Source organism: Pleurodeles waltl, chromosome 8, assembly GCF_031143425.1.
Source record: "Pleurodeles waltl isolate 20211129_DDA chromosome 8, aPleWal1.hap1.20221129, whole genome shotgun sequence".
Taxonomy (NCBI): domain Eukaryota; kingdom Metazoa; phylum Chordata; class Amphibia; order Caudata; family Salamandridae; genus Pleurodeles; species Pleurodeles waltl.
In genome coordinates, this window is record NC_090447.1 from 388,289,452 (window position 1) to 388,315,722 (window position 26,271).

Below are 26,271 nucleotides of genomic sequence, written 5' to 3' on the forward strand. Positions count from 1 at the left end.
CGCACCGCCGCGGACGTGACCGCCGCGGACGTGACCACCATTTTCTATCTGTTCAATCATTCGATACCTGATCTTCGACAGGAGAGGCCTACACTGCAAGTGCTGCTGTGACCTCGGTCTGGAAGAGACAATGGCTCGTGCATCTGGGGAAAGGGCCCCTGCCTTCACTGCAGAGGAGTTGGAGAAGCCCTTGGATGGAGTCCTCCCCCATTACACGCTACTCTACGGTCTTCCAGACCAACAGGTAAGTACACAGGGAGCACGTTGTATGGGCTATGCCTGTGTGGAGAGGGATGGTTGTAAGAATGAAGGGGGCACAGTTCTCCGTGCATGAAGGACTGTGAATGCATGTGCCACATGGCAAGGGTAGGGATGTGGGCCACTCACTTAGACGGTGCAGTTGGTAATGACTTCTCTTCTTCCCCTGTACATGTCATGTGGGTCAGCGCCCACCAGAAGAAGGATATTTGGCGTGCCATTGCCAAGGACGTCCGGACCCTGGGGGTCCACCACAGATGGAGCACCCACTGCCGGAAAAGATGGGAGGACATTCGCCGCTGGAGCAAGAAGATGGCGGAGGCTCAGCTGGGGATGGCCTCCCAACATACGAGGGGTGCCCGGCCGAACCATGACCCCCCTGATGTTCCGGATCCTGGCGGTGGCCTACCCTGAGTTGGATGGGCGCTTGAGGGCATCATAGCAGACACAAGGGGGTGACTACAATATCATTCAGTGGACTTTGCGCGCAGTGAAGGTGTCTGGGTGGGGAGGAGGGCTGTGGGTTTCCCTAGGCCAGGGCGAGTTCCGTAGGCTAGGCCCCTCCGTAATGCAGGCCATGTGGCACCCCACCCCAACTCTGTAGAGTGCCAAGTACAGGTATTCATGCCCCTGTGTCATCTATGTGTGCAGATGTCGTCCATAGCCATGTAGGCCATATCCCAGGAATTGCATCTGTAGAGCCCAACAGCGTGACGTAGTGCAGGGGGCTGCTGTGTCTGTATTGTCCGCCAACTGTAGTGGTAAGCCATGCACTCAACCTGTCTTTCTTCTGTCGTCCCCCCACTTTTTGTGGTCTCACTGTTCTTGTGTGCATCAGCATCATCAGGCGGAGGTACAGTGGCACCGGAGCACGAGGGAGCTGCATCCCACATGGCCATGGAGGGCCATACCACGGACTCAGAATACATCAGTGGGACGGAGGACAAGGGGAGCACCACGGCGGTCACAGGATCTGCAACCAGCGACACGGACTCGTCCTCCGATGAGAGCTCCCTTGTGGTGGCGGCAAAATCTGTGCCCCCCACTTCTACAGATACAGCCGCCACCCCCCCACTAGCATCGCCCTCCCAACAGCCCAGTCAGCCTTCGCCCGGTGCCCGCTCACCCAGGAGGGTGGGCATCACCTTCGCCCCAGGCACCTCAGCCCCTGCCCCTGTCACCTCTGCTGCCCTCAGTGAGGAGGCCATTGACCTCCTCAGGTCCCTCACTGTTGGGCAGTCTACCATTATGAATGCCATCCAGGGTGTAGAAAGGGAATTGCAACACACAAATGCATTCCTGGAGGGCATTCATTTTGGTCAGGCTGCCCTTCATCTAACCCTGCAAACTCTGGCCTCAGTACTGACGGCAGCCATTGTCCCTGTATCTAGCCTCCCCCCTCCAACTTCCTCCACCCAGACCCAATCCCCTATACCCCAGCCTATTCCAAGCACACGATCAGACCAGCCTGCACACACCTCACCACACAAGGGAAGCTCAGGCAAACATAAGCACCACACATCCCACAGGCACTCACGCAAGCATCACACACATACAGAAACACCAACATCCACTGCCTCCTCTGTATCCCCCTCCTCGTCGTCTCCCTCCTTCCTCCCAGTCTCGTCTACACTCACACCTGCATGCACTACCACTACAGCCACTACGTCCCGCACCAGCACACCCACCATCACACCCCGCTCACGTGCAGTCACCACCCCACTACCATTTCCACGTCCCCTGTGTCCTCTCCCAGTGTGTCTGTGACACCCCCTCCGAAGATACACAAACGCAGGCACACACCCACCCAACAGCCATCCACCTCACAACAGCCTCCAGCCCATGCACCTGCACCCAAATCCACAAAAGTTACACCTCCTACAACAACCACCTCTTCCTCCAGTCCCAAACCCACTCCAGCTACCCGTCCAGGGGTCTCCAAAAAACTTTTACTGTCCCCCCTTAACCTATTTCCCACCGCCCTCCCCTTCCAACTCATAGGTCCCGTACTAGCACCTCTGCCAAAAAATCTCCGGGACCAGTGGTGCCTGTTGTTACAGGTATGTGGAGTGCACTGGCCACCAGGACAGCCAGTGTGGCACGGAGCCACAGCACAGCCAGTCCCCCCCTCCTATGGAGCACCAGAAGTTGGACAGTGCCCGGCGGGAGAGGGGGAAGACTCCAGCCAGCAAAGCCGCTCACAAGGGTCCCAGGGGGAGTGTCGACTCAGCTGTGACTCCTCCCAAGGTGGGGAAGGGGCAGAAGAAATCTCCAAAGTCTGGGAGGAGCAGCACGGCGGAGAAGACTGCCATCATCCCCGCTGGCCAGGAGGCCACAGCCAGCCCCATCGTCACTGGCCAGGAGGCCAGCCCCATCGTCACTGGCCAGGAGGCCACCGCCAGAGTCACTGGCCAGGAGATCAACCCCATCGTCACTGGCCAGGAGGCCAGCCCCATTGTCACTGGCCAGGAGGACAGCCCCATCGTCACTGGCCAGGAGGTCAGCCCCATCGTCACTGGCCAGGAGGCCACCACCAGAGTCACTGCCCAGGAGGCCAGCCCCATCGTCACTGGCCAGGAGGCCACTGCCAGAGTCACTGCCCAGGAGGCCAGCTCCATCGTCACTGCCCAGGAGGCCACGCCAGCCACAGCCCAGCTGGCCAGGAGAGTCCCGCAACCACAGCCCAGCTGACCCATGAAGGACCGCCAGCCACAGCCCTGCTGGGCAATGAAGGACCGCCTTGGCAAGGACCACTGAACAGGCCAGGGACCGCTGAACAGGTCAAAGACTGCCATGGAATGCACCGCTGAACAGGTCTGACACTGGCAACTCAAGCACCGCTGAACAGGCCAGGGACCGCTGAACAGGGCAAAGACCGCCATGGAATGCACCGCTGAACAGGTCTGACACTGGCAACTCACGCACTGTGACTCCTCCCAAGGTGGGGAAGGGGCAGAAGAAATCTCCAAAGTCTGGGAGGAGCAGCACGGCGGAGAAGACCGCCATGATCCCGCTGCCCAGGAGGCCACCGCCAGCCCCATCGTCACTGGCCAGGAGGCCAGCCCCATCATCACGGGCCAGGAGGCCACCGCCAGAGTCACTGGCCAGGAGGCCAGCCCCATCGTCACTGGCCAGGAGGCCACCGCCAGAGTCACTGCCCAGGAGGACAGCCCCATCGTCACTGGCAAGGAGGTCAGCCCCATCGTCACTGGCCAGGAGGCCACCACCAGAGTCACTGGCCAGGAGGCCAGCCCCATCGTCACTGGCCAGGAGGCCACTGCCAGAGTCACTGCCCAGGAGGCCAGCCCCATCGTCACTGGCCAGGAGGCCACTGCCAGAGTCACTGCCCAGGAGGCCAGCTCCATCGTCACTGGCCAGGAGGCCACGCCAGCCACAGCCCAGCTGGCCAGGAGGGCCCCGCAAGCCACAGCCCAGCTGACGCATGAAGGACCACCAGCCACAGCCCTGCTGGGCAATGAAGGACCGCCTTGACAAGGACCACTGAACAGACCAGGGACCGCTGAACAGGGCAAAGACCGCCTTGGAATGCACCGCTGAACAGGTCTGACACTGGCAACTCAAGCACCGCTGAACAGGCCAGGGACCGCTGAACAGGGCAAAGACCGCCATGGAATGCACTGCTAGCCCATTTGCGGCAGGGGCAGCTGGCACCGTCAAGGGGTGTGTGCTGCACTCTGGGCACCAGTCCCCCTCCAGAACCAGTGGAGACTTGCATCCACTCCGTCAGTCCTTGTCAGGATGAAGCTCTCTGGGCACAAAGCCCCCTCCAGAACCACTGGAGAGATACATCCACTACCTCAGTCCTTGGCAGGATGAAGCACTCTGGGCACCAAGCCCCCTCCAGAACCAGTGGAGACTGTTATCCACTTGAGAGACTATGGCTCTGCACTCCCCAGGATGGTACAGTGGGCAAACCACCCACTGGAGAGACTTGAGAGACTGTGGCTTTGCACTCCCCAGGATGGTACAGTGGTCAAACCACCCACTGTAGAGACTTGACTGTGGCTTCGCACTCCCCAGGATGGTACAGTGGGTAATCCACCCACTGCAGAGACCTGAAAGACTGTGACTTTGCACTACCCAGGATGGTACAGAGGGCAAACCACCCACTGTAGAGACTTGAGAGACTGTGGCTTTGCACTCCCCAGGATACATCAATGGGCATGGAGCCCCCTCGTGGATCTGGCGTTGTACACTCATCCGGCTGAGGTGCCCCCCTTCCCTTCCCCCTGAGGTGCCTGTTGTATTTCTATCTGATGCCCCTGCAGTGTTCTCTTCGTTTTGATCGGGTATCTTGTGTGGGCCTCGCCCATGCATTTTGGGCCCAGTGGTCCACGGACTATGAATGATGCAATACCTGCACTACTAATCGTGGTGTATATTTTGTTTATTGTGTATATATATATATATATATGTATATATTTCCTTACTGTATTTTGATATATTACAGTGGTTCAACTCATTTCTTTTTGTCTTTGCATTCTTCCGGGGGGGTTTGGGGGTGTTACTGTAATGTATAGATATACATTGGTGTGTGTGTTGTAGTGGGTGAGGGTCGGGGTGGGGGTTGGGGTTGGGATGTTGGTTGTGTGTGTCCCTGTGTTTTTGCCTCCCCCCTCCCCTATGTAGTAGGTGCAGTACTCACCGTGGTCTTCACCGCCAGCGTTGATGATCCTCGGATAGGAGCAGGAAGACTATCGAAGGGAGAATATGGAGTTCCGGCTCCATGGTGCCCTCCTTCCTCGTGGAGTGTGTAGAGGTGAGCGTTTTTCCTTCGAAATTCCTGTTTCCGCCGTGTTTTTATCCGCAGTGAATCCGCCCCGGAAAAGGTGGCGGATTGGTAGGTTGTGATACTGTGAGCGGTACATTGTCCTCCGCCTGTCTGTTGGCGGTGACCGCCACGCTGTTTGTCTGTACCGCCGTGGCTGTCTGAGTGTTAAAGTGGCTGTCTTTGTTGGCGGTTTCTGCCACGGTCATAATTCCAAATTTTTTACCGCCGGCCTGTTGGCGGTCTTACCGCCGCGTTAACACCGTCCGCCAGGGATGTAATGACCACCTATATGTTGTAATTATGTCGGCATGTTCTGGTGATATATAACGAGGGTCTGGCCTACTCGTCCTGAAACCCCCTGAGGAGGTGACAAAACATTGATGACACCCATTGGTATCTATGGGCCACAATAACCACCCGCCTGGATGTGTCAGTGAAGCATTAAACGTACCATTCTGGACCAACTCATTGGGCTCATTTATCGTTGAATTTGTGTACTTTTGCCAGTTGTCAAATTTAGAGGGGCAGGTATACTGGGCATGATTAATTCTCTGATTGTTGCTAAGCCTGAACAACTTGTTTGTTGCACTGTTTCATTAAAAAAGATCATTTGAACAGGGATGAGACATGCTCTAAACAATGTTTCTGTACCCTTGGCCAGCCAATTGTTTGTTCCCCAAACACTTTTCAAATCAATATATTTGGACCAATATTCATAACCTTCTATTGATAACCGGGAAACAAAGGATTCTGAATACATACATTTTGTATTGGGCAATAGCATATGTATATCCTTAGTAGGAGTTACTTTAAAGTAATATGACTCAGCATTTTTTTGACGATGCCCCAAAAAATACGCAAACTTTTCAGTATAAGTTTTTGAACTCCCTTGCGGTGGAGTTGGGCAATGTTCCCATTGCGTGTAATTAAATATTGTTTTGGGACTACTTGCTCTGTGTATGAAGTGGTGCCCATAATAATTATAGCAAAACATATCACCATAATTTTCTTTAAATTAGTAAACATCTTTGTTTTCATAGACAGTGCAATATTGCAATTTTGTCATCATAGAATCAACTGTTTTCACATCCCAATCATCATACACAATGCCTAGTATGACTATATCATTCATAGATAATTTTAACACATACGGTATTTGAATAATTTCCGTGGGACCATATATATCAAGCATTACTTTGTCCCAAACAATCCCATCAGGAATTGGTACTGAGGAGAAATTCACAAATGATAACTCTCTTCGGACCTTATGTGATGAAAAATGTGGTTTCAAAACCTCCTCCACCTGGTCAACCGCTGATCTCTCGGGAAGAAAATGACCATGTATTAACAAGAAAAAGGTATAAACAAAACCAATCCAAAGCATGAAAAACTAGGACAGTCAAGGAAAGCCATACATAGTTCCATGGAAAAATGAAATATGTTTGTTTAAGCCAATGTATTAGCATACGTGCACCTGACAGGTCATCTGTCGAAGAGGCGAACGAGTCCGATAAACCGTTGTTAAAGTCGGCAAAGTAACCAGAGGCAGTTCATGCAAATGGCGTAGCCGTGGTCAATGGTGGAGTTGGTGTTTCCTGTGGTGGCACATTGTAGACAGCACCATCCGTCTGGCTTGTAGTCGAGGTGAACATAATCAAATGTTTCTAAATTGCTTGTTGTTAGTGGAACTAATGCAAGATCATCATAATCCACCCTCCCCAAGCTCAGAGAGGTATCAGTGTTAGTATAAACAACTTGTAGCGGAACTTCTTCTCCAGTAGTGAGAGGGATTCAGGAACTACTGGATGTTCCTCTTGGTCAGAATTGGCCACATGCTGTAGTTTGACATTGTCAATTGAAACAAAATGATTTTCTTTGGCACCTGGCAACGGTGGTAGAATAACAGTTCTGGTACCGTGTATCCCCAGTACAGGGACTGGTGCCCGATAAGAAGGGCCAAATTCTTTTGTCACTGCGACCTTTTCACACTCCTGGGAATCCAGCCGGTAGATGTTACAGGCACATCCTTAATTCCTGTGGAGGCAGCAGGTTTAGAAGAGTTATCTTCACGGAACTGTTGTAATTCCTGTAAAACAGTTACACGGTCATTTATGTCAAAAGGTGTTTCTGCTGCCTCCACACCAGGACCATCAAGATCCGGAACAAACATTTGAGTTCCGAACAGGCACTCATATGGAGTACACCCCCCAGGGACCTTCTAGGCAGGTTATTTAGTGCTCTCTGCACTCCATACAGGTGGGTTAGCCAACTACGAACCGTACCTAAGACTCTGGCTGTTAATGATTGCTTTAAATTGCAGTTTAATCGCTGCACAACACTATTTCTCTTGGGATGAAATGGAGACGAGTACTGCAGTTGGACCCCCAATGAAGCCATGGTGTCTCTGAATGCCCTTGAGGCGAAAGCAGGGCCCTGGTCCGAATGGAACGCCGCAACTGCATATGTACCAATAAAGACTCGCAAATCTTTAATAATAGTCCTAGCGTCAGCCGAGCGTTGTGGCCACACCCATACAAATCTGGAGTATGAATCAACAGCGACTATTATGTATTTGTATGCACTATCAAGTGTTAGTGGGCCGCAGTGGTCCAAGTACACACACTGTAACAGTCTGTTGTTGACAGATGTCACAACAAAGGACATACTGCTTAGTCTCATTGTAGAGACCAGGCCACCAACAATGGGCCTGTAAGAGTGAAATTGTAGCCGCCACACCAGCATGTGCAGATGCCACTCCCTCATGTGCTGCTTTGATCAATTGTGGTCTTATATCTTTGTTGGGGATGTCACGTACGCCTACGCCTGGAATTTTAACTTCAGCGTTCAGCATACTTCCCATATAGTATTGATATTTATTAGGGAATCCTTTAGGATGGGGTGTACCATCAACCAGAGCTTTTATGGCAGCCAAAGTGTCTGTGTCTGGTTTGGAACTCGAACGAGTCACTGTAGCTACAGTGGCTACTGCCCCTGCTGACTTTGCGGCTTCATCAGCCAAAGTATTTCCAGCAACATTGACTTTCGGTAGCGTCTCTTTCAGGTCTGCTACCTTCCCCCACAGGAGTCTGTGTTTTATGGTGTTGCCTTTGGAATCTCTGAACCCATTCTGGTGCCAATAATGCAGATATTCATTAAAGGACTGGACACAGTAATATGAATCACAAACAATCAGCGTAGGCTGCGCTGGATCCGAATGTTCTAGTGCTATCAGCAGAGCTTTTAGCTCAGCCAATTGTGCCGTACAATCCCCTAAGGTCTGTGTATAGGTATGTAGGGGACAGAATTTCTCCCCCTCCATATAGCCACTTACGACTGCGCAAGCAGCAGAGTATTGATGTTTAGTTCCAATGTTGGTTGCCCAGAGCCATCAGTGTACATGACTCTATGATATTGTTCGATAGGCAAAGTATTAGCTGGAAATGGATATTCTACTTCATATTGTAGAAATTCTTCAGTTTGTAATTTTGGATCGAAAATGTAGTCTACATCAGTGGCTATTAAAGACTTAGCCCATTGTATCCAACGTGGATGTAGTGCTTTTGTGTTCGGAACGCTAGCTTTTGTAACAGCCTCTAGGGCTGGAATTGGAGAAACAACAATGATGCGTTTCCCTTGGGCAAGAGGTCTTTCTTTAATAACAGCCATCTGTACAGCAGTGAGAATTTTTGCTGTGGGTGCAAAGCGTTGTTCAGCTGCTGAATACAAATGTGATTTGTATGCAATTGGGACTGTCTCACCGTCATTAAATGTCACATAGGTGAAACCGATGGCCCCAGTTATTACCCTGATGACCAAATGTGTTTTGTTGTCCCTTGTGTGTAAATGTTTTGCTGCTAGCATTTCTGTCTGCAATTCTTGAAGAGTGCGTGTGTGTTCAACTGTCCAGAATTTACTTGAAAAATCGGGATGTATTAAGTCATATAAAGGTTTTATGCGCGTGCATAATCAGGAATGTATGTTCTGCCAAAATTTAGGAAACCCAACAACGATTGAGAGTTTTTTTATCGTATTCGGTGGTTGTAATTGTGCACATATTTCTAAAAATTGTGGCGCTAGCCTCTTCCCTTCACTTGACAGCTCATATCTCAGGAACAGGACGCTGAGGAAGGCAATTTTTTTTTTTTTTTTAAAGTAAAATTTTTAGCCAAGTTTGGCAAACTCTACAACAATGCGGGCTACCTGTCTTAAATGTTGTAGTAACTCATCATCCGTGAGATATATATCATCTACATATGACAATGCTTCAGGGTCAATCTCGTGTAAAATGGCAGTCACACGAGCCGCAAACAGTCCTCGGCTGTTCTTATACCCCTGAGGCAAACAACAGAATTTTTTCTGAGAGCCTAATGCGCTAAAGCTTGTTAAGTCCCTGGTTTCAGGCGCTATATTCTGGCAGAAGAACCCAATAGAGATGCCTTGGGATGTTTTGTATTTTTTCCGCACTATGTTGCTCATTAGTGCAGTGCTATGTGATTTTGTATAGCATATGTACGTGTATGTCCGTTTAAATGTATGTAGTCTAAGACTATTCTGTATGAATGGTCCGGCTTAGCTACAGGAAATAAAAGGTTATTCATCGGTGAGACGCAGGGTTCAATCACACCCTGGTATTCTAATTGCGTGAGTATCTCTTTCACCGGTGCCCTTGCTTCATGTTTTATGGGATACTGCTGTTGTGGCTGAGGTTCACTTTTAATGGGAATGACATGGTAGGGAGAGTCCCTATCCCACCCCACGTGATTTCTTTTCTAGCGCTGGTGCCTGTGCTAGAGCCCATTCTATAGAATAGGACTCAGCGAGTTCTTCTGGAACAAGGGGCGAGAAAGAAGGTTTAATGACATCTTCTCCATATGGGCAGGTGCGGAAAAAGTCAGGCGGCCAATCTTGTTCATCCAACAAGATGTCAGACACTTTGACTATACGGTCCCAAAAGATTGCATGTATTGTGCATTCAATGTCTCCTTCTAATTGTAGTGTTACTTTGTATACCCTATCAGGCTCGGAGACACGCATGTCCGCTGTTTCTACTTGTATAAAGTCATCAGTTGCTTTCACCTCCAGATGCTCTAGAAGATTCCGGCAAACTATTGTGACCTCTGCTGCGCTGTCTAGCAATGCTAGAGCCCAGTTCTTGTTCTTCAAGAGGACCCTCTTCCTGTGTGGCATGTCGAACTGAGACTGCTGCCACTTTTTCTTTTTAAATTGTTGTTTGTGTTGTACAGGTTTCTCTTCCTTTTTAACAGAAACCTCAGAAGAGCGTTGTGATTCCTGCCTCGGTTTCACGTACTCTGTTCTTCGCTCTGATCGCCCACCTCTCTCATTTCTTTTTTCTGATGAGTCCTGAAAGGAATGAGATTGGCGTGTATCAGTATATTGATATCTATCAGGCATTTTTATATTATCTCTATTCCTGAGATTATACCTATTCTGTGGGGTCTCCGTACGTGGAGATTCTCCCCTTTCTTTTTTAGGTGTTTGTTGCTTTTTATCCCAGCGTTTCTTATTACCCTCAGTTTGTTGTTTAGTATTATCTTTATTAATTTTACCCTGAAATTGAGGTTTTTGTGGTCTAGCCCCAAGGCTATCTTGACCGATACTCAAATATGTTTCCGCTATTATTTTAGGCAGCTCTCGTTCCTGATCTTGTTGCAGAACGTCACGGAGCTACATGCGCACTGTGAGTGCAACTGCTTCCCCTTTAAGATTACTTAGGATGATTGAAGAAACTGTGGCAAAATTGCCCATCAGTTGCATTCCCATATCTAGGGCCAGGGCAGCCCCGTATTCATCTTGAATTTGTTTAAGCACTTCCAGTAGGTTTGCAAGTGTCAGTGTACCATGTGCAGTTGTATACAGCGCGACAAATACCGTGCCCCATGTATTACAGTTTTCAACTGTAGGGACCACCCCAAAGGGCAAGCACATAGTTAATATTCTATGTTTATCCTGAGGTCCCGTATGGGGAAATACTGCTTCCAGCGTATTAATTTTTTGTGCTAGCCAAAACGGAATCTCCTCTCGTTTGGCCGGGACATTACCCATAATTGAATGTACAGTCACCGGATTTGTACCTGGTGTTACTGCATGTGCTGGGTTTGTATTTAAGGTTTGCATCACAAATTGCACTAATCGTCTGTATATTGCTATAAATTCAATGTATAAGCGTCGAACCTCAGCTACTGCTAAATTCGCAACCGCAGGATGTGGTGTATATGTGGCCAATAAAGGCCAGGTAGGACCGTCATTACTTAGTGGACCTAACCTAACTGGTAATATTGTATGGGGTAGGTGCCATCAAGCCAATTATTATGTTCTTGATAAGATAGAGTTATCTCTAAATATGCGTATGCCCTGTATTATCCAGGTGCATTTGCAACTGTACATGTGTGAAATTTATTTGTGTTTCCATCAGCTGATGGGAATGTGACCCAAGAGTAAAAAAGCTCTGTTCTATAAGCTGCGTGGGCGTCCACCACAAACGTGACTGGACCTCCCTGGGCCGTGAGGCCATTTGCTAGGAAGTGACCTGTGAGTGGTTGTCTCATGTTAACAGCTATTTGTACAACCTGGGGATTTGCCATTATAGAAGCACTAAGGGGCATATTTATACTCTGTTTGCGCCGGAATTGTGTAGTTTTTTTTTACGCAATTCCGACGCAAAACTAACTCCATATTTATACTTTGGCGTTAGACGCGTCTAGCGCCAAAGTCCATGGAGTTTGCGTCATTTTTTAGCATGGACACCTACTTTGCGTTAATGATATGCAAGGTAGGCGTTGCCGTCTAAAAAATTGACTCCGAGGCATGTGCGCCGTATTTACACTCCCGGGCAAAATTCACGCCCGGGAGTGGGCGGGTCAAAAAAAATGACGGGCCATATTTATACTTTTTGACGCAAAACTGCGCTAACGCAGTTTTGCGTCAAAAAAATTAGCGCCAGCTAACGCCATTCTGAAGCGCCATGCGGGCGCCGTATTTAATCAATGACGTTAGCCGGCGTTAGCCGCCGGCGCTGCCTGGTGTGCGTGAAAAAAACCACGTACACCAGGCAGCGCCGGCGTAGGGGGATATGGAGCTTGGGCGCCAAAAAATGGGGCAAGTCAGGCTGAGGCAAATTTTTCGCCTCAACCCGATTTGCGCCATTTTTTTCGACTCCCAACCCCCATAGAAATTACTCCTGTCGTAGCAAAGACAGGAGTCATGCCCCCTTGCCCAATGGCCATGCCCAGGGGACTTCTGTCCCCTGGGCATGGTCATTGGGCATAGTGGCATGTAGGGGGGCACAAATCAGGCCCCCCATGCCACAAAAAAAATAAAAAAAATACTTACCGGAACTTACCTTAATGTCCCTGGGATGGGTCCCTCCAGCCTTGGGTGTCATCCTGGGGTGGGCAAGGGTGACAGGGGGTGTCCCTGGGGGCATGGGAGGGCACCTCTGGGCTCCTTCCGAGCCCACAGGTCCCTTAACGCCTGCCTTGTCCAGGCGCTAAAAAATGACGCAAAAGCGGCCGTACGTCATTTTTTTTGACCCGCCCACTCCCGGGCGTGAATTTTGCCCGGGAGTGTAAATACGGCGCACATGCCTCGGAGTCAATTTTTTTGACGGGAACGCCTACCTTGCATATCATTAACGCAAAGTAGGTGTCCACGCTAAAAAATGACGCAAACTCCATGGACTTTGGCGCTAGACGCGTCTAACGCCAAAGTATAAATATGGAGTTAGTTTTGCGTCGGAATTGCGTAAAAAAAAAACGACGCAATTCCGTCGCAAACAGAGTATAAATATGCACCGACGTACGGCCGCTTTTGCGCCGTTTTTTAGCACCTGGACAAGGCAGGCGTTAAGGGACCTGTGAGCTCGGAAGGAGCCCAGAGGTGCCCTCCCATGCCCCCAGGGACACCCCCTGTCACCCTTGGCCACCCCAGGAGGACACCCAAGGCTGGAGGGACCCATCCCAGGGACATTAAGGTAAGTTCCGGTAAGTATTTTTATTTTATTTTTTTTGTGGCATAGGGGGGCCTGATTTGTGCCCCCCTACATGCCACTATGCCCAATGACCATGCCCAGGGGACAGAAGTCCCCTGGGCATGGCCATTGGGCAAGGGGGCATGACTCCTGTCTTTGCTAAGACAGGAGTCATTTCTATGGGGGTTGGGAGTCGAAAGAAATGTCGCAAATCGGGTTGACGTAAAAAATTTGCCTCAGCCTGACTTGCCCCATTTTTTGGCGCCCAAGCTCCATATCCCCCTACTTCGGCGCTGCCTGGTGTACGTCGCTTTTTTCCACGCACACCAGGCAGCGCCGGCGGCTAACGCCGGCTAACGTCATTGATTAAATACGGCACCCGCATGGCGCTTCAGAATGGCGTTAGCTGGCGCTAATTTTTTTGACGCAAAACTGCGTTAGCGCAGTTTTGCGTCAAAAAGTATAAATATGGCCCTAAGAGTTCAGAGAAGGCACACCAAGATGGGTTTTTTCCTTTTAAAGTTCAAGCTTGAACAACCACCAGCTGAAATAGGATTACCTATACGGCTGTGGTGGAAATTCTCAGTACCATGGACGTCTCTGTATATGGAACTGAGGTGTCATTATATAAAATGAGCCTGAGATACTCCGGTGGACCTGAAAATTAGAGCCTGACCAAACGTTGGCGGCACCATGTCGCGTAGGCTCTCATTATCCTAATGAGACTACTGGAGTTTGAGCAGCAAGATCGTCCGCAGTGTGGGGGACTGAGTCTGACCCACGGTGGATGACGCTTGCCGCTCCAAATCCGGGTTTTGCTCCGGCTAACTAGCAGTGCCTCATCTCTCCCAAATGGTAGAGACAATTGGGCAGCCGAGCGCATGACATATCGGTACTTCTCAGGGAAGTTGTGGTCACTCAGGTCACAACCGGTTCCCTCATACACAGTTGTAGTGCTTTCCTCTTATCTAGTTTCTAAGCACTAACATAACACAACAGAAATGCACTTCTGAGGTCAAAGAAGACTTTTATTGTTGTTAATTCTTCCCCAACCACAATATTTATGAATGACGAATTAGTAGCTTTCAAGTCCGCGTTAATCAAACAAAATATATCAGTTTGCAATATACACAGCAGGTTATATTTATAAGATATTGAATGCAAAGCAAAACAAATACTTCACCGTGTGGGAATTATTTACAGCTTCATCTTTCTAAGGTCTGCAAGCTGATGACCCCTTGTCAGCCGCGAGGAAGAGATTCATCTACCCACACGGGATTGCTGCCAGCTGGCGCCAAGCTCCAGCACGAGGTCCGGCAGATTCGAATCTGACTCTCTGCAGCCTGTTACATTCGTTACAAAGGTGTGCCCCCTCCTCTCAGACCTGGGAAACTGAGCAAGCATTTTGGAGACTGGCCAGGTCTCCAAGACTACTCCTGTTCCCAAGCTCAAGCAGAGAGAACAACACCCATGTACTCTCTCTTATCATGTCTAGTCTACTGTGAGAAAAACATCTTGGTTCTCTGGTGCAAAAACACAGCTTGGAAAAATACAGCTTGGATTCTCAACTGCAAGATCTAACTCCACGTTAAAGGCAATAGGCAGCTAACCTAAGTATCAAATGCAATGTCATGTTAAAGGCAATAGGCAGCTAACCTAAATATCAAATGCAATGTCTAGTGTCACGTCAAAGCCAATAGGCATCTAAGCTGAATACAAAATGCAATGTCTTATATCATGTCAAAGCCCATAGGCAGCTTAGCTGAATACAAAATGCAATGTATAATATCATGTCAAAGCCCATAGGCAGCTGAGCTGAATATAAAATGCAATGTATAATATCATGTCAAAGCCAATAGGCAGCGGAGCTGAATACAAAATGTAATATGTGATATCATGTCAAAGCCAATAGGCAGCGGAGCTGAATACAAAATGTAATATATGATATCATGTCAAAGCCAATAGGCAGAATATCTAATAGCATGTCAAAGTCAATAGGCAGCTAAACTGAATACATCATGTCAAAGCCAATAGGAATGCAATGTCAAAGCCAATAGGCGGCTAGACTGGATACAGCATGTCAAAGCCAATAGGCAGAATACAGAATGTAATGGCTAATGCAATGTCAAAGCCCATAGGCGGCCTATTATGTTAAACTAACGTGCATGGAGCTATACTTGAAACGGCTACACAACAGGTGGAGTAGATCGGAGGTTAGGACCTTACACTGTTGTTCCTAAGGCCTACATTTGGCATAAGAGGTTGGCTATCTATTTGTCTAATCTAGCAACCTTCAATGCTTTTGTTGTATTCATGGATTTGCTCCAAAGTTGAAGATGACATTGTAGGAGGCTGGACGTGCTTGTAGTGAGTACCAAGGGGTACCTACACCTTGCACCAGGCCCAGGTATCCCTTATTAGTGTAGAGGGGTGTCTAGCAGCTTAGGCTGATAGAAAAGGTAGCTTAGCAGAGCAGCTTAGGCTGAACTAGGAGACGAGTGAAGCTCCTACAGTACCACTAGTGTCATATGCACAATATCATAAGAAAACAAAATACACAGATATACTAAAAATAAAGGTACTTTGGGCCATATTTATACTTTTTGACGCAAAACTGCGCTAACGCAGTTTTGCGTCAAAAAAATTAGCGCCGGCTAACGCCATTCTGAAGCGCCATGCGGGCGCCGTATTGAATCAATGACGTTAGCCGGCGTTAGCCGCCGGCGCTGCCTGGTGTGCGTGGAAAAAAACGACGTACACCAGGCAGCGCCGGCGGAGCTTGGGCGCCAAAAAATGGGGAAGTCAGGCTGAGGCAAATTTTTCGCCTCAACCCGATTTGCGCCATTTTTTTCGACTCCCAACCCCCATAGAAATGACTCCTGTCTTAGCAAAGACAGGAGTCATGCCCCCTTGCCCAATGGCCATGCCCAGGGGACTTCTTTCCCCTGGGCATGGTCATTGGGCATAGTGGCATGTAGGGGGGCACAAATCAGGCCCCCCTATGCCAAAAAAAAAAAAAAAAAAAAAATACTTACCGGAACTTACCTTAATGTCCCTGGGATGGGTCCCTCCAGCCTTGGGTGTCCTCCTGGGGTGGGCAAGGGTGACAGGGGGTGTCCCTGGGGGCATGGGAGGGCACCTCTGGGCTCCTTCCGAGCCCACAGGTCCCTTAACGCCTGCCTTGTCCAGGCGCTAAAAAACGGCGCAAAAGCGGCCATACGTCATTTTTTTTGACCCGCCCACTCCCGGGCGTGAATTTTGCCTGGGAGTGTAAATACGGCGCACATGCCTCGGAGTCAATTTTTTAGACGGGAACGCCTACCTTGCATATCATTAACGCAAAGTAGGTGTCCACGCTAAAAAATGACGCAAACTCCATGGACTTTGGCGCTAGACGCGTCTAACGCCAAAGTATAAATATGGAGTTAGTTTTGCGTCGGAATTGCGTCAAAAAAAAACACGCAATTCCGTTGCAAACAGAGTATAAATATGCCCCTTTATTTTTATGACAATATGCCAAAAGTATCTCAGTGAGTACCCTCAGGATGAGGATAGCAAATATACACAAGATATATGTACACAATACCAAAATATGCAGTAATAGCAATAGAAAACAGTGCAAACAATGTATAGTCACAATAGAATGCAATGGGGGCACATAAGGATAGGGGCAACAAAACCATATACTCTAGGAGTGGAATGCGAACCACGAATGGACCCCAAACCTATGTGACCTCGTAGAGGGCCGCTGGGACTGTAAGAAAACAGTGAGGGTTAGAAAAATAGCCCACCCCAAGACCCTGAAAAGTGGGTGCAAAGTACACCTAAGTTCCCCAAAGAGCACAGAAGTCGTGATAGGGGAATTCTGCAGGAAAGACCAACACCAGCAATGCAACAACGATGGATTTTCGGACAAGAGTACCTGTGGAACAAGGGGACCAAGTCCAAAAGTCACGATCAAGTCGGGAGTGGGCAGATGCCCAGGAAATGCCAGCTGTGGATGCAAAGAAGCTGCCACCGGATGGTAGAAGCTGAGGATTCTGCATGAACGACAAGGGCTAGAAACTTCCCCTTTAGAGGATGGATGTCCCACGTCGTGAAGAGTTGTACAAAAGTGTTTTCCCGCAGAAAGACCACAAACAAGCCTTGCTAGCTGCAAGGGTCGCCGTTAGGGTTTTTGAATGCTGCTGTGGCCCAGGAGGGACCAGGATGTCACCAATTGCGTGAGGGGACAGAGGGGGCTTCCAGCAAGAGAAGGAGCCCACTCAGAAGCAAGCAGCACCCGCAGAAGTGCCGGAACAGGCACTACCAAGTGGAGTGAATCAGTGGTCACCCGAAGTTGCACAAGAGAGTCCCACGCTGCCGGAGGACAACACAGGAGGTCGTGCAATGCAGGTTAGAGTGCCGGGGACCCAGGCTTGGCTGTGCACGAAGGAAATCCTCGGTGAGTGCACAGGAGCCGGAGTAGCTGCAAAACACGCAGGCCCGTATTTATACTCCGTTTGCGCCGAATTAGCGTCGTTTTTTTCGACGCAAATTCGGCGCAAAACTAACGCCATGTTTATACTTTGGCGTTAGACGCGTCTAGCGCCAAAGTATGGGCAAATAGCGTCATTTTTTTGCGTGAACGCCTTCCTTGCGTTAATGAGATGCAAGGAAGGCGTTCCCGTCTAAAAAAATGACGGCGACGCAAATGTGTCGTATTTATACTCCCGGGCAAAAATCACGCCCGGGAGTGGTCGGATCAAAAAACCCCGCATTTGCGCCACTTTTTAACGCCTGGGTCAGGGTAGGCGTTAAGGGGCCTGTGGGCTCAAAATGAGCCCACAGGTGCCCTCCCATGCCCCCAGGGACCCCCCCTGCCACCCTTGCCCACCCCAGGAGGACACCCAAGGATGGAGGGACCCATCCCAGGGACATTCAGGTAAGTTCAGGTAAGTATAATTTTTTATTTTTTTTAATTTTTTTTGGTGGCATAGGGGGGCCTTATTTGTGCCCCCCTACATGCCACTATGCCCAATGACCATGCCCAGGGGACATAAGTCCCCTGGGCAAGGGGGCATGACTCCTGTCTTTACTAAGACAGGAGTCATTTAAATGGCGTCTGGGCGTCGAAAATAATGGCGCAAATCGGGTTGAGGCGATTTTTTTGCCTCAACCTGACTTGCCCCATTTTAAGACGCCCTAACGCCATTTTCCCCCTACGCCGGCGCTGCCTGGTCTACGTGGTTTTTTTCCACGCACACCAGGCAGCGCCGGTCTGCTAGCGCCGGCTAACGCCATTCCATAAATACGGCGCCCGCATGGCGCTTCAGAATGGCGTTAGACGGCGCTAAATTTTTTGACGCTAAACTGCGTTAGCGCAGTTTAGCGTCAAAAAGTATAAATATGGGCCGCAGTTCCCAGCAATGCAGTCTGGCGTGGGGGGGCAAGGACTTACCTCCACCAAACTTGGACTGAAGAGTCACTGGACTGTGGGAGTCACTTGGACAGAGTTGCTGAGTTCAAGGGACCTCGCTCGTCGTGCTGAGAGGAGACCCAGAGGACCAGTGATGCAGTTCTTTGGTGCCTGCGGTTGCAGGGGGAAGATTCTGTCGACCCACAGGAGATTTCTTCGGAGCTTCTAGTGCAGAGAGGAGGCAGACTTTACCCACAGCATGCACCACCAGGAAAACAGTCGAGAAGGCGGCAGGATCAGCGTTACAAGGTCGCAGTAGTCGTCTTTGCTACTTTGTTGCAGTTTTGCAGGCTTCCAGCGCAGTCAGCAGTCAATTCCTTGGCAGAAGGTAAAGAGAGAGATGCAGAGGAACTCTGATGAGCTCTTGCATTCGTTATCTAAGGAATTCCCCAAAGCAGAGACCCTAAATAGCCAGAAAAGGAGGTTTGGCTACCTAATAGAGAGGATAGGCTAGCAACACCTGAAGGAGCCTATCAGAAGGAGTCTATGACGTCACCTGCTGGCCCTGGCCACTCAGAGCAGTCCAGTGTGCCAGCAGCACCTCTGTTTCCAAGATGGCAGAGGTCTGGAGCACACTGGAGGAGCTCTGGGCACCTCCCAGGGGAGGTGCAGGTCAGGGGAGTGGTCACTCCCCTTTCCTTTGTCCAGTTTCGCGCCAGAGCAGGGCTGAGGGATCCCTGAACCGGTGTAGACTGGCTTATGCAGAGATGGGCACCATCTGTGCCCATCAAAGCATTTCCAGAGGCTGGGGGAGGCTACTCCTCCCCAGCCCTGAAACCTTATTCAAAAGGGAGAGGGTGTAACACCCTCTCTCTGAAGAAGTCCTTTGTTCTGCCTTCCTGGGCCAAGCCTGGCTGGACCCCAGGAGGGCAGAAACCTGTCTAAGGGGTTGGCAGCAGCAGCAGCTGCAGTGAAACCCCAGGAAAGGCAGTTTGGCAGTACCCGGGTCTGTGCTAGAGACCCGGGGAATCATGGGATTGTCTCCCCAATACCAGGATGGCATTGGTGGGGCAATTCCATGATCTTAGACATGTTACATGGCCATATTCGGAGTTACCATTGTGAAGCTATACATAGGTAGTGACCTATGTATAGTGCACACGTGTAATGGTGTCCCTGCACTCACAAAGTCTGGGGAATTGACCCTGAACAATGTGGGGGCACCTTGGCTAGTGCCAGGGTGCCCACACACTAAGTAACTTAGCACCCAACCTTTACCAGGTAAAGGTTACACATATAGGTGACTTATAAGTTACTTAAGTGCAGTGTAAAATGGCTGTGAAATAACGTGGACGTTATTTCACTCAGGCTGCAGTGGCAGGCTTGTGTAAGAATTGTCAGAGCTCCCTATGGGTGGCAAAAGAAATGCTGCAGCCCATAGGGATCTTCTGGAACCCCAATACCCTGGGTACCTCAGTACCATATACTAGGGAATTATAAGGGTGTTCCGGTATGCCAATGTAAATTGTTAAAATTGGTCACTAGCCTGTTAGTGACAATTTGGAAAGAAATGAGAGAGCATAACCACTGAGGTTCTGATTAGCAGAGCCTCAGTGAGACAGTTAGTCATAACACAGGTAACATATACAGGGCACACTTATGAGCACGGGGGCCCTGGCTGGCAGGGTCCCAGTGACACGTACAACTAAAACAACATATATACAGTGAAATATGGGGGTAACATGCCAGGCAAGATGGTACTTTCCTACAGACATTTGTTCAGATTCAGCAGTCTGTGATAGGCAGCCTTGTTGTACTGGAACAGCCAAGTGTTCCTAGAGTTAGAGTGGTGGAGGATGTGGCTAGGTTGAAAGATCAATCACAATAAATATGTAGCCATGAACCTAGTCACTGGTCACAATTATGATCGTTCATCACAACATGGTTACCTTCCCCTTAAGAAAGAAGTTCTTTCTTTGTTAGTGACCCTCACCCACACTAGTACTGGCATGCTTCATCATCAGGTCCACCCTACTTCTCAGAGCATAGGCATGTTAGCAAATATACTACATTCTCTGTGTTGCAGTTTGTGTGCATCCTTTGTTGCCAGGGTTTTTTTAAGCCCAGATCCAATGTAAAGTGTGCAGTGAGTGTATAACTAGCATTGTGAATAAAAGGGAGGAGGCAAACGAATGCATTACTGGATAAACAAAGAAGTATGTTGGCTATTCTTGTAATTATGCCCACTTCTGTGTATGAACAAGTCTTTTCGATGTCTGTGTTAAATATTTTGTTTTTTTTACATGTTTTTATTCTTCTGTGCCTCGTTTAGAGAGATTTACATGCTGTTAGGGTTTTGTTCCCAAGACGTCACTTGAGCGTCACAGACTCATGAATAGATGAGTAATGTTATTTTTTTTTCGTAGTTTGCATGTGAATTTACGAGTATGTGAGCAGGTAGCCTATAGTACACACCTCCTGGGGACAGTACTTTATACTGTATATCTGCCCTGATGAAAGTCCAGGACCTTTTAGGCCTTCAAAGGGGCTGAAACATGTTGACAATTATTAATATTCCAATTTAGACTAGGGTCTTAGAACCATAATATTCCTAGAGATCCCCACAGTTGTTCTATATTTTAAACATACCTACTGGCACCACTAATAAACGGACACCATGGTGACGAGTACGTTTTTTTTTTATTTAATCCCTGGTAGGATCTATCCTAAGTGCTACCATCAGCTGTTTGATCCCACTCTGGCCTCTAGGAGCTAGGGTGGACCCAATGATGAAGCATGGGTGAGGCTCACCAAAAAAGAAAGCACTTCTATCTTCAAGGGGAAGGGAACCACGTTGTGATGAGCGGTCATAATTGTGACCGGAAACTAGTCCAGGGTTACTTATTTATTGTAATTGGGAAGTATATCCCTGGTATCACTGGTTGGGAGTGGACACAACCCCTCCAAAAATGATCCTTCCAGCCCTATTGGGCTTGAGAACCTACTGAGTGTTGGTGGTTTCTCAATGCTCTACGTATAAAGAAATAGATTGAAAGATCACCTCTTTACTGATCACCTTCCTCTCATGCCCAAAAAAGACTTTCCCAGTAGGAGACGTGGAGTCTATATTTGTAGAGGTGTGCAAAAGGAGAGTTATATGTTTTGTCCTGAGTGTCTTTCAAAACCTAGGCTGTGTGTGCCCACATATTTTAAATTGTACAACATGCAGTAGAGGTATTGGGAGCAACTGTGAATGTTAAAGTAAAATGAGTGGTTTGCGTGGTTTTATAAAAAAAAAATCAGGTTTCACGGTTGGCACTAGTGTGATGTATTTAGTTAGAGCTGTTGTGTTTGTTGTCCTAGTTTTGCATGTACTTCCAACTGGTTTGTGTTTTCTTTTTTGTTAAAAAAATGGTTGCATGAATTGGTGCGTGGTTGGCGGTGTGCATGGACTGGTGATTGTCTGGCAGTACGTGTGAAATGGCACTTGGCTAGTGGTGTGCATGAACGGGCACTTGGTTGGTGATGTTGGTTAGCTGGCATTTGGCTAGTGGTGTGTGAGTAGGGACTTGTTGATGGTCACTACACACACTGCTAGCCAACTGTTGGTCCACACCCTCCATCAGCCACCAGCTGATGTGATTGCTGTGTCAGGCCTTTGGGTGTATGAAAGTGATAGGCCCTTGAAGGTGCTGTCTGTTGATGTGAGTGTCATAGTTTGTTGGGCCCGTGGTTGGTGGCGTGAATGGTCTTTTGTGTATCACATATGAAAAGTATGGGAATGGCCTGTAAAAAGGTAGATATGTCATGGCTTTACAGCTCATGATCTGTCAGTTACTGGTTCTCGTTTTTTGACCTTTCAATTATTAACAGTGCATTAAGTTTTTGTGTAATCTCTTGCTAATATACCTTAACATTCTGAACCTTCACTCACCCTCATGCCAAATGCAACCAGTGTGAGTGTGTAACTGAGGAATAGATGGTTGTGAAGTAATGTTTGTCTTTTACGTCTTTCTCTGCCAGGGTGTTCATTGTCTCTAAGTTAAATTTACCAAGTCTAGATCTTTTCATAAACTAGACACACAGGGGAGTAAAGGATGCCTCTCAAAGGATCGCAACAAGTTTTCATACCCACAATGCCCTGCAAACTACAAATGTTGGCTTGTGTGCCATATTCTTCCAGAATCAGAAGAATACCACAATATTCCTACCATCCAGCATTTCTCCAGTTGTCCCCATAAAAATGCTACCCACTTGTGTGGCTAGGTGTAGTGACCGCGACAGGAACTGATCAAACTAACATCAATGGAAGTCCTTGCAAAGGGACCCTCTTTGACCTTGGTTTGATTTGTTCTGGTGCAGGCACTAAGCCCAGCTACACAAGTCAGGTACCATTTTTATCTGGAGACTTGGGGGAATGTTAGGTGGATGGATGCTTGTGACTTCCCATGGATTTTAGAACATTCCATCAAAGAAATTTGACAAAACTTTGTTTTTTTTAGTCAAACTTTGAGGCTTGCAAGGTAATTTGGGTAACTAAACATGGCGAGAGCCACCCTGTGTACCTCTATCTACCTAGTTTACAAAATATACAGTTTGGCTAGGTTTCCCTAGGAGCCAGATAAGCTAGGGTCCAAAACCTAGAGCTACCCACTTTGGGAAAACAGGGTCAGCTTTTGGTGGAAAAATGTGCTGCCTCCATGTTGCGTTCTGGGCCGTTTCATGAATCAGGTGCTGGGTCTACCCAAACAAGTAAGGTAACATATTTATTGGGAGTCTTGGGGGAGTGCCAGGTGAAAGGAAGGGTGTGGCTTCCGATGGATTCTAGAACTTTCTATCACAGAAATGTGAGAAAAATGTGTTTTTTTAGTCAAAGTTTGAGGTTAACAAGGGATTTTGGGTAACTGGACATGGAGCGAGCCAAGCAATTCAGCCCACCCTGTATACCTCTTCTACTCTTTCCTTTATACCAATTGCCGATCATTGGCAGCACACAAACTGGATATTAATATATTGGTAGCAGAGTCCTCTCCTACAGATTTGTTTCTAACTGAAACCTGGCTGCATGAAGGTTCGGACCCCGACATCAACCTGGCACTACCTACAGGTTATCTAATTGCTAGATTAGATAGAGGGATGTCTAGATGGGGGGGATTTGTTGTTATTTATAAGGATTTTCTTAACCTTACCTATCAGCCCCTCCAGTTAGTGGAAGGGGAAGGTATGTTTTTTTCTCTTGCTCTTAACCCTCACTATACCTTTTCAGTGATCTTGCTTTATCGCCCCCCTGGCACCTCAGAGAAATGTTTAGACTCTCTTTTAGACTGCACAGCAGATTTTATTTGTTCGAGACCTAGTTTTACCATATTAGGAGATTTTAATATTTATGCTGAGACCGTAGAACAATCAGGCTCAAGATGTCTATTGGGAGGCTTGGAGGCACTGGGTTTTCCCAACTTGTTAAGGGCTCCACTCAGAAAAGGGGCCACACTATTGATTTAGTTTTTAGCAATACACCTGCACTAACCTGCTTGTCCCCCACTGCACTGGCCTGGTCTGACTATTTTCTAATCCCCATTGAATTAGCTATGGACACAGTGGAAAAGGGGTTCAAGCCTTCGGCACAGGTTGGAAGATCATGGAACAAACTGAATAAAAAGGGTTTTCTAATCTCCTTGGAATCCCGCAAGTCCTGTTTTACGGACAAGGGGAAATTGGATGCTGAGGCTTTCAGTGACTGGATCACTGATAGCCAGGATAAAGTCCTTCCTTGGAGAAGAAAATCTGGACCGAATAGGAAGTCCAGGGCTCCATGGTTTACACCTCAATTACTTCTTCTAAAATAAGAATGTAAAAAATTAGAAAGGACTTGGAGGAAATCCTATGATCCAATAGATAGGGAATTATATCAAGGAGCTATTCGAAGATACCACTCAGAGATTAAGGTGGTACGAAGTGCTTTCTATCAGCAAAAAATTGAAGATGCTGCATGTTCTCCTAAAGCTCGTTTCCAAGTTCTTAAGGATATTCTTCAAGTTCCTGTGGAGGACAACCCGAAAGACGTCTCCTTAGAATATAGTAATTCGTTAGACAAATGTTTTCATCAAAAAATTGTAGACATTTATGCTACTTTTGACAACAAGAGTTCTAAGATTGAGGAGGAGCAGTATTTTTTCTCTGATAAAGTAGCCTGCTTCTCCCTCTTCTCCCCTTTGTCGCAAGCGCAGGTATTAGCTTGCCTGAGTGTTCTTAAATCTGGATCTCCCCTGGACCCGGCTCCTCCGCACATACTAATTTAAGAGGCAGAAGCTATAGTACCTGTGCTTACAGAACTACTGAATGATTCATTACTCAGAGGATCAGTGCATAGCCTATGGAAGCACGCCATAGTAAAGCCGCTATTAAAAAAAAACACTCTTGACCCTACAGTACTGAAGAATTTTAAACCCATCTACCTTTTGCCCGCCCAGCAAAGATTCTAGATAAATATATCAATTTCCAACTTTCCACTTTTCTGGAAGAGAATATGTTGCTTCATCCTATTCAATGGGTTTCAGAGCAGGTCATAGCACGGAAACTGCCTTAATTGCGGTGATGGAAGAAGCTAGGAAAAAGGTGGACCAGGGTCTTACTACAGTGATCATTACGCTGGACCTGAGTGCAGCTTTTGACACAGTAGACCACCAGGTATTAATCCAGAGGATGAAGAATATTGGGATTAGGGCCAGGCATTGGCCTGGTTCATTTCCTTCTTACAGGACAGATCCTTTCAGGTTCTAGATCGATCGTTTCTGTCAGATATGCTGTTGTGTAGGTGCGGTGTACCTCAGGGCTCTGCCCTGAGTCCGACACTGTTTAATATCTCTATGGCCCCGCTTGCTACCTTGGTAGAATCCTTTGGTTTAGCGTTGGTGTCCTATGCTGACGACACCCAAATGGTGGTTTCTTTTTCCACCAACGAGACCTCAGAAGAAATCGCACTATCCACATGTATACAAGCGGTCACAAGCTGGATGACCCATAGTAAATTGCACCTTAATGAGGAGAGAAGTGAAGTTATGATACTGGGTCCAGAACTAAGATCTGGAATCTCTTGTAGCTGTCCCTCGGCTCTTAGTGAGTTTCCGCCTCCCAAAAAATTGATAAAGCGTTTGGGGATTACTCTGGACCCCCTCCTGACTTTAGATGTTCATGCCAGACACATATCTACTACCTGCTTTGGCCTACTTAGACTTCTTAGGAAGGTCTTTGTCATCCTCCCGGCATTGGCAAGAAGACTTATTGGGCAGGCTGTGATTTTATCAAGATTAGACTATGGGAATTGCCTTTTTTTAGGCTCCCCAGCCTATGTGAAGGAGAAATTACAAAGAATACAAAATGCTGCAGCCCGTCTACTTTTGGATATCCCGAGAAGGTCATCAGTGCAAGCCGGATTAGCCACATTGCACTGGTTGCCGGTTGAGTAGCGGATCAAATTTAAGGCCCTCTGTCATATACATAGATCGTTGCATGACAGAGGACCTCCACTCTTTAAGAATCTGGCTTCGTTTTACAAGCCGAACAGAGACTTAAGATCCGCCACAAGAGCCTTAGCCACCATACCTAAAATTAAGAAAACTAAATGGGGCGGGTCTACAATGGCTTACTTAGGAGCAAAATTATGGAATTCGCTGCCTCTTAAAATCTGGCTGTTGAGTCATGAACTGGAGTTCCATAAGGCTTTGAAAACATGGCTATTCTAATACTGCTCTTGCGTGGGTCACTCTCTCTCCCTGGTCAAGGTCCATTAGCGCTGGGAAACCTGAGGGTATCCATGCGCTCTACAAACTGTATAAC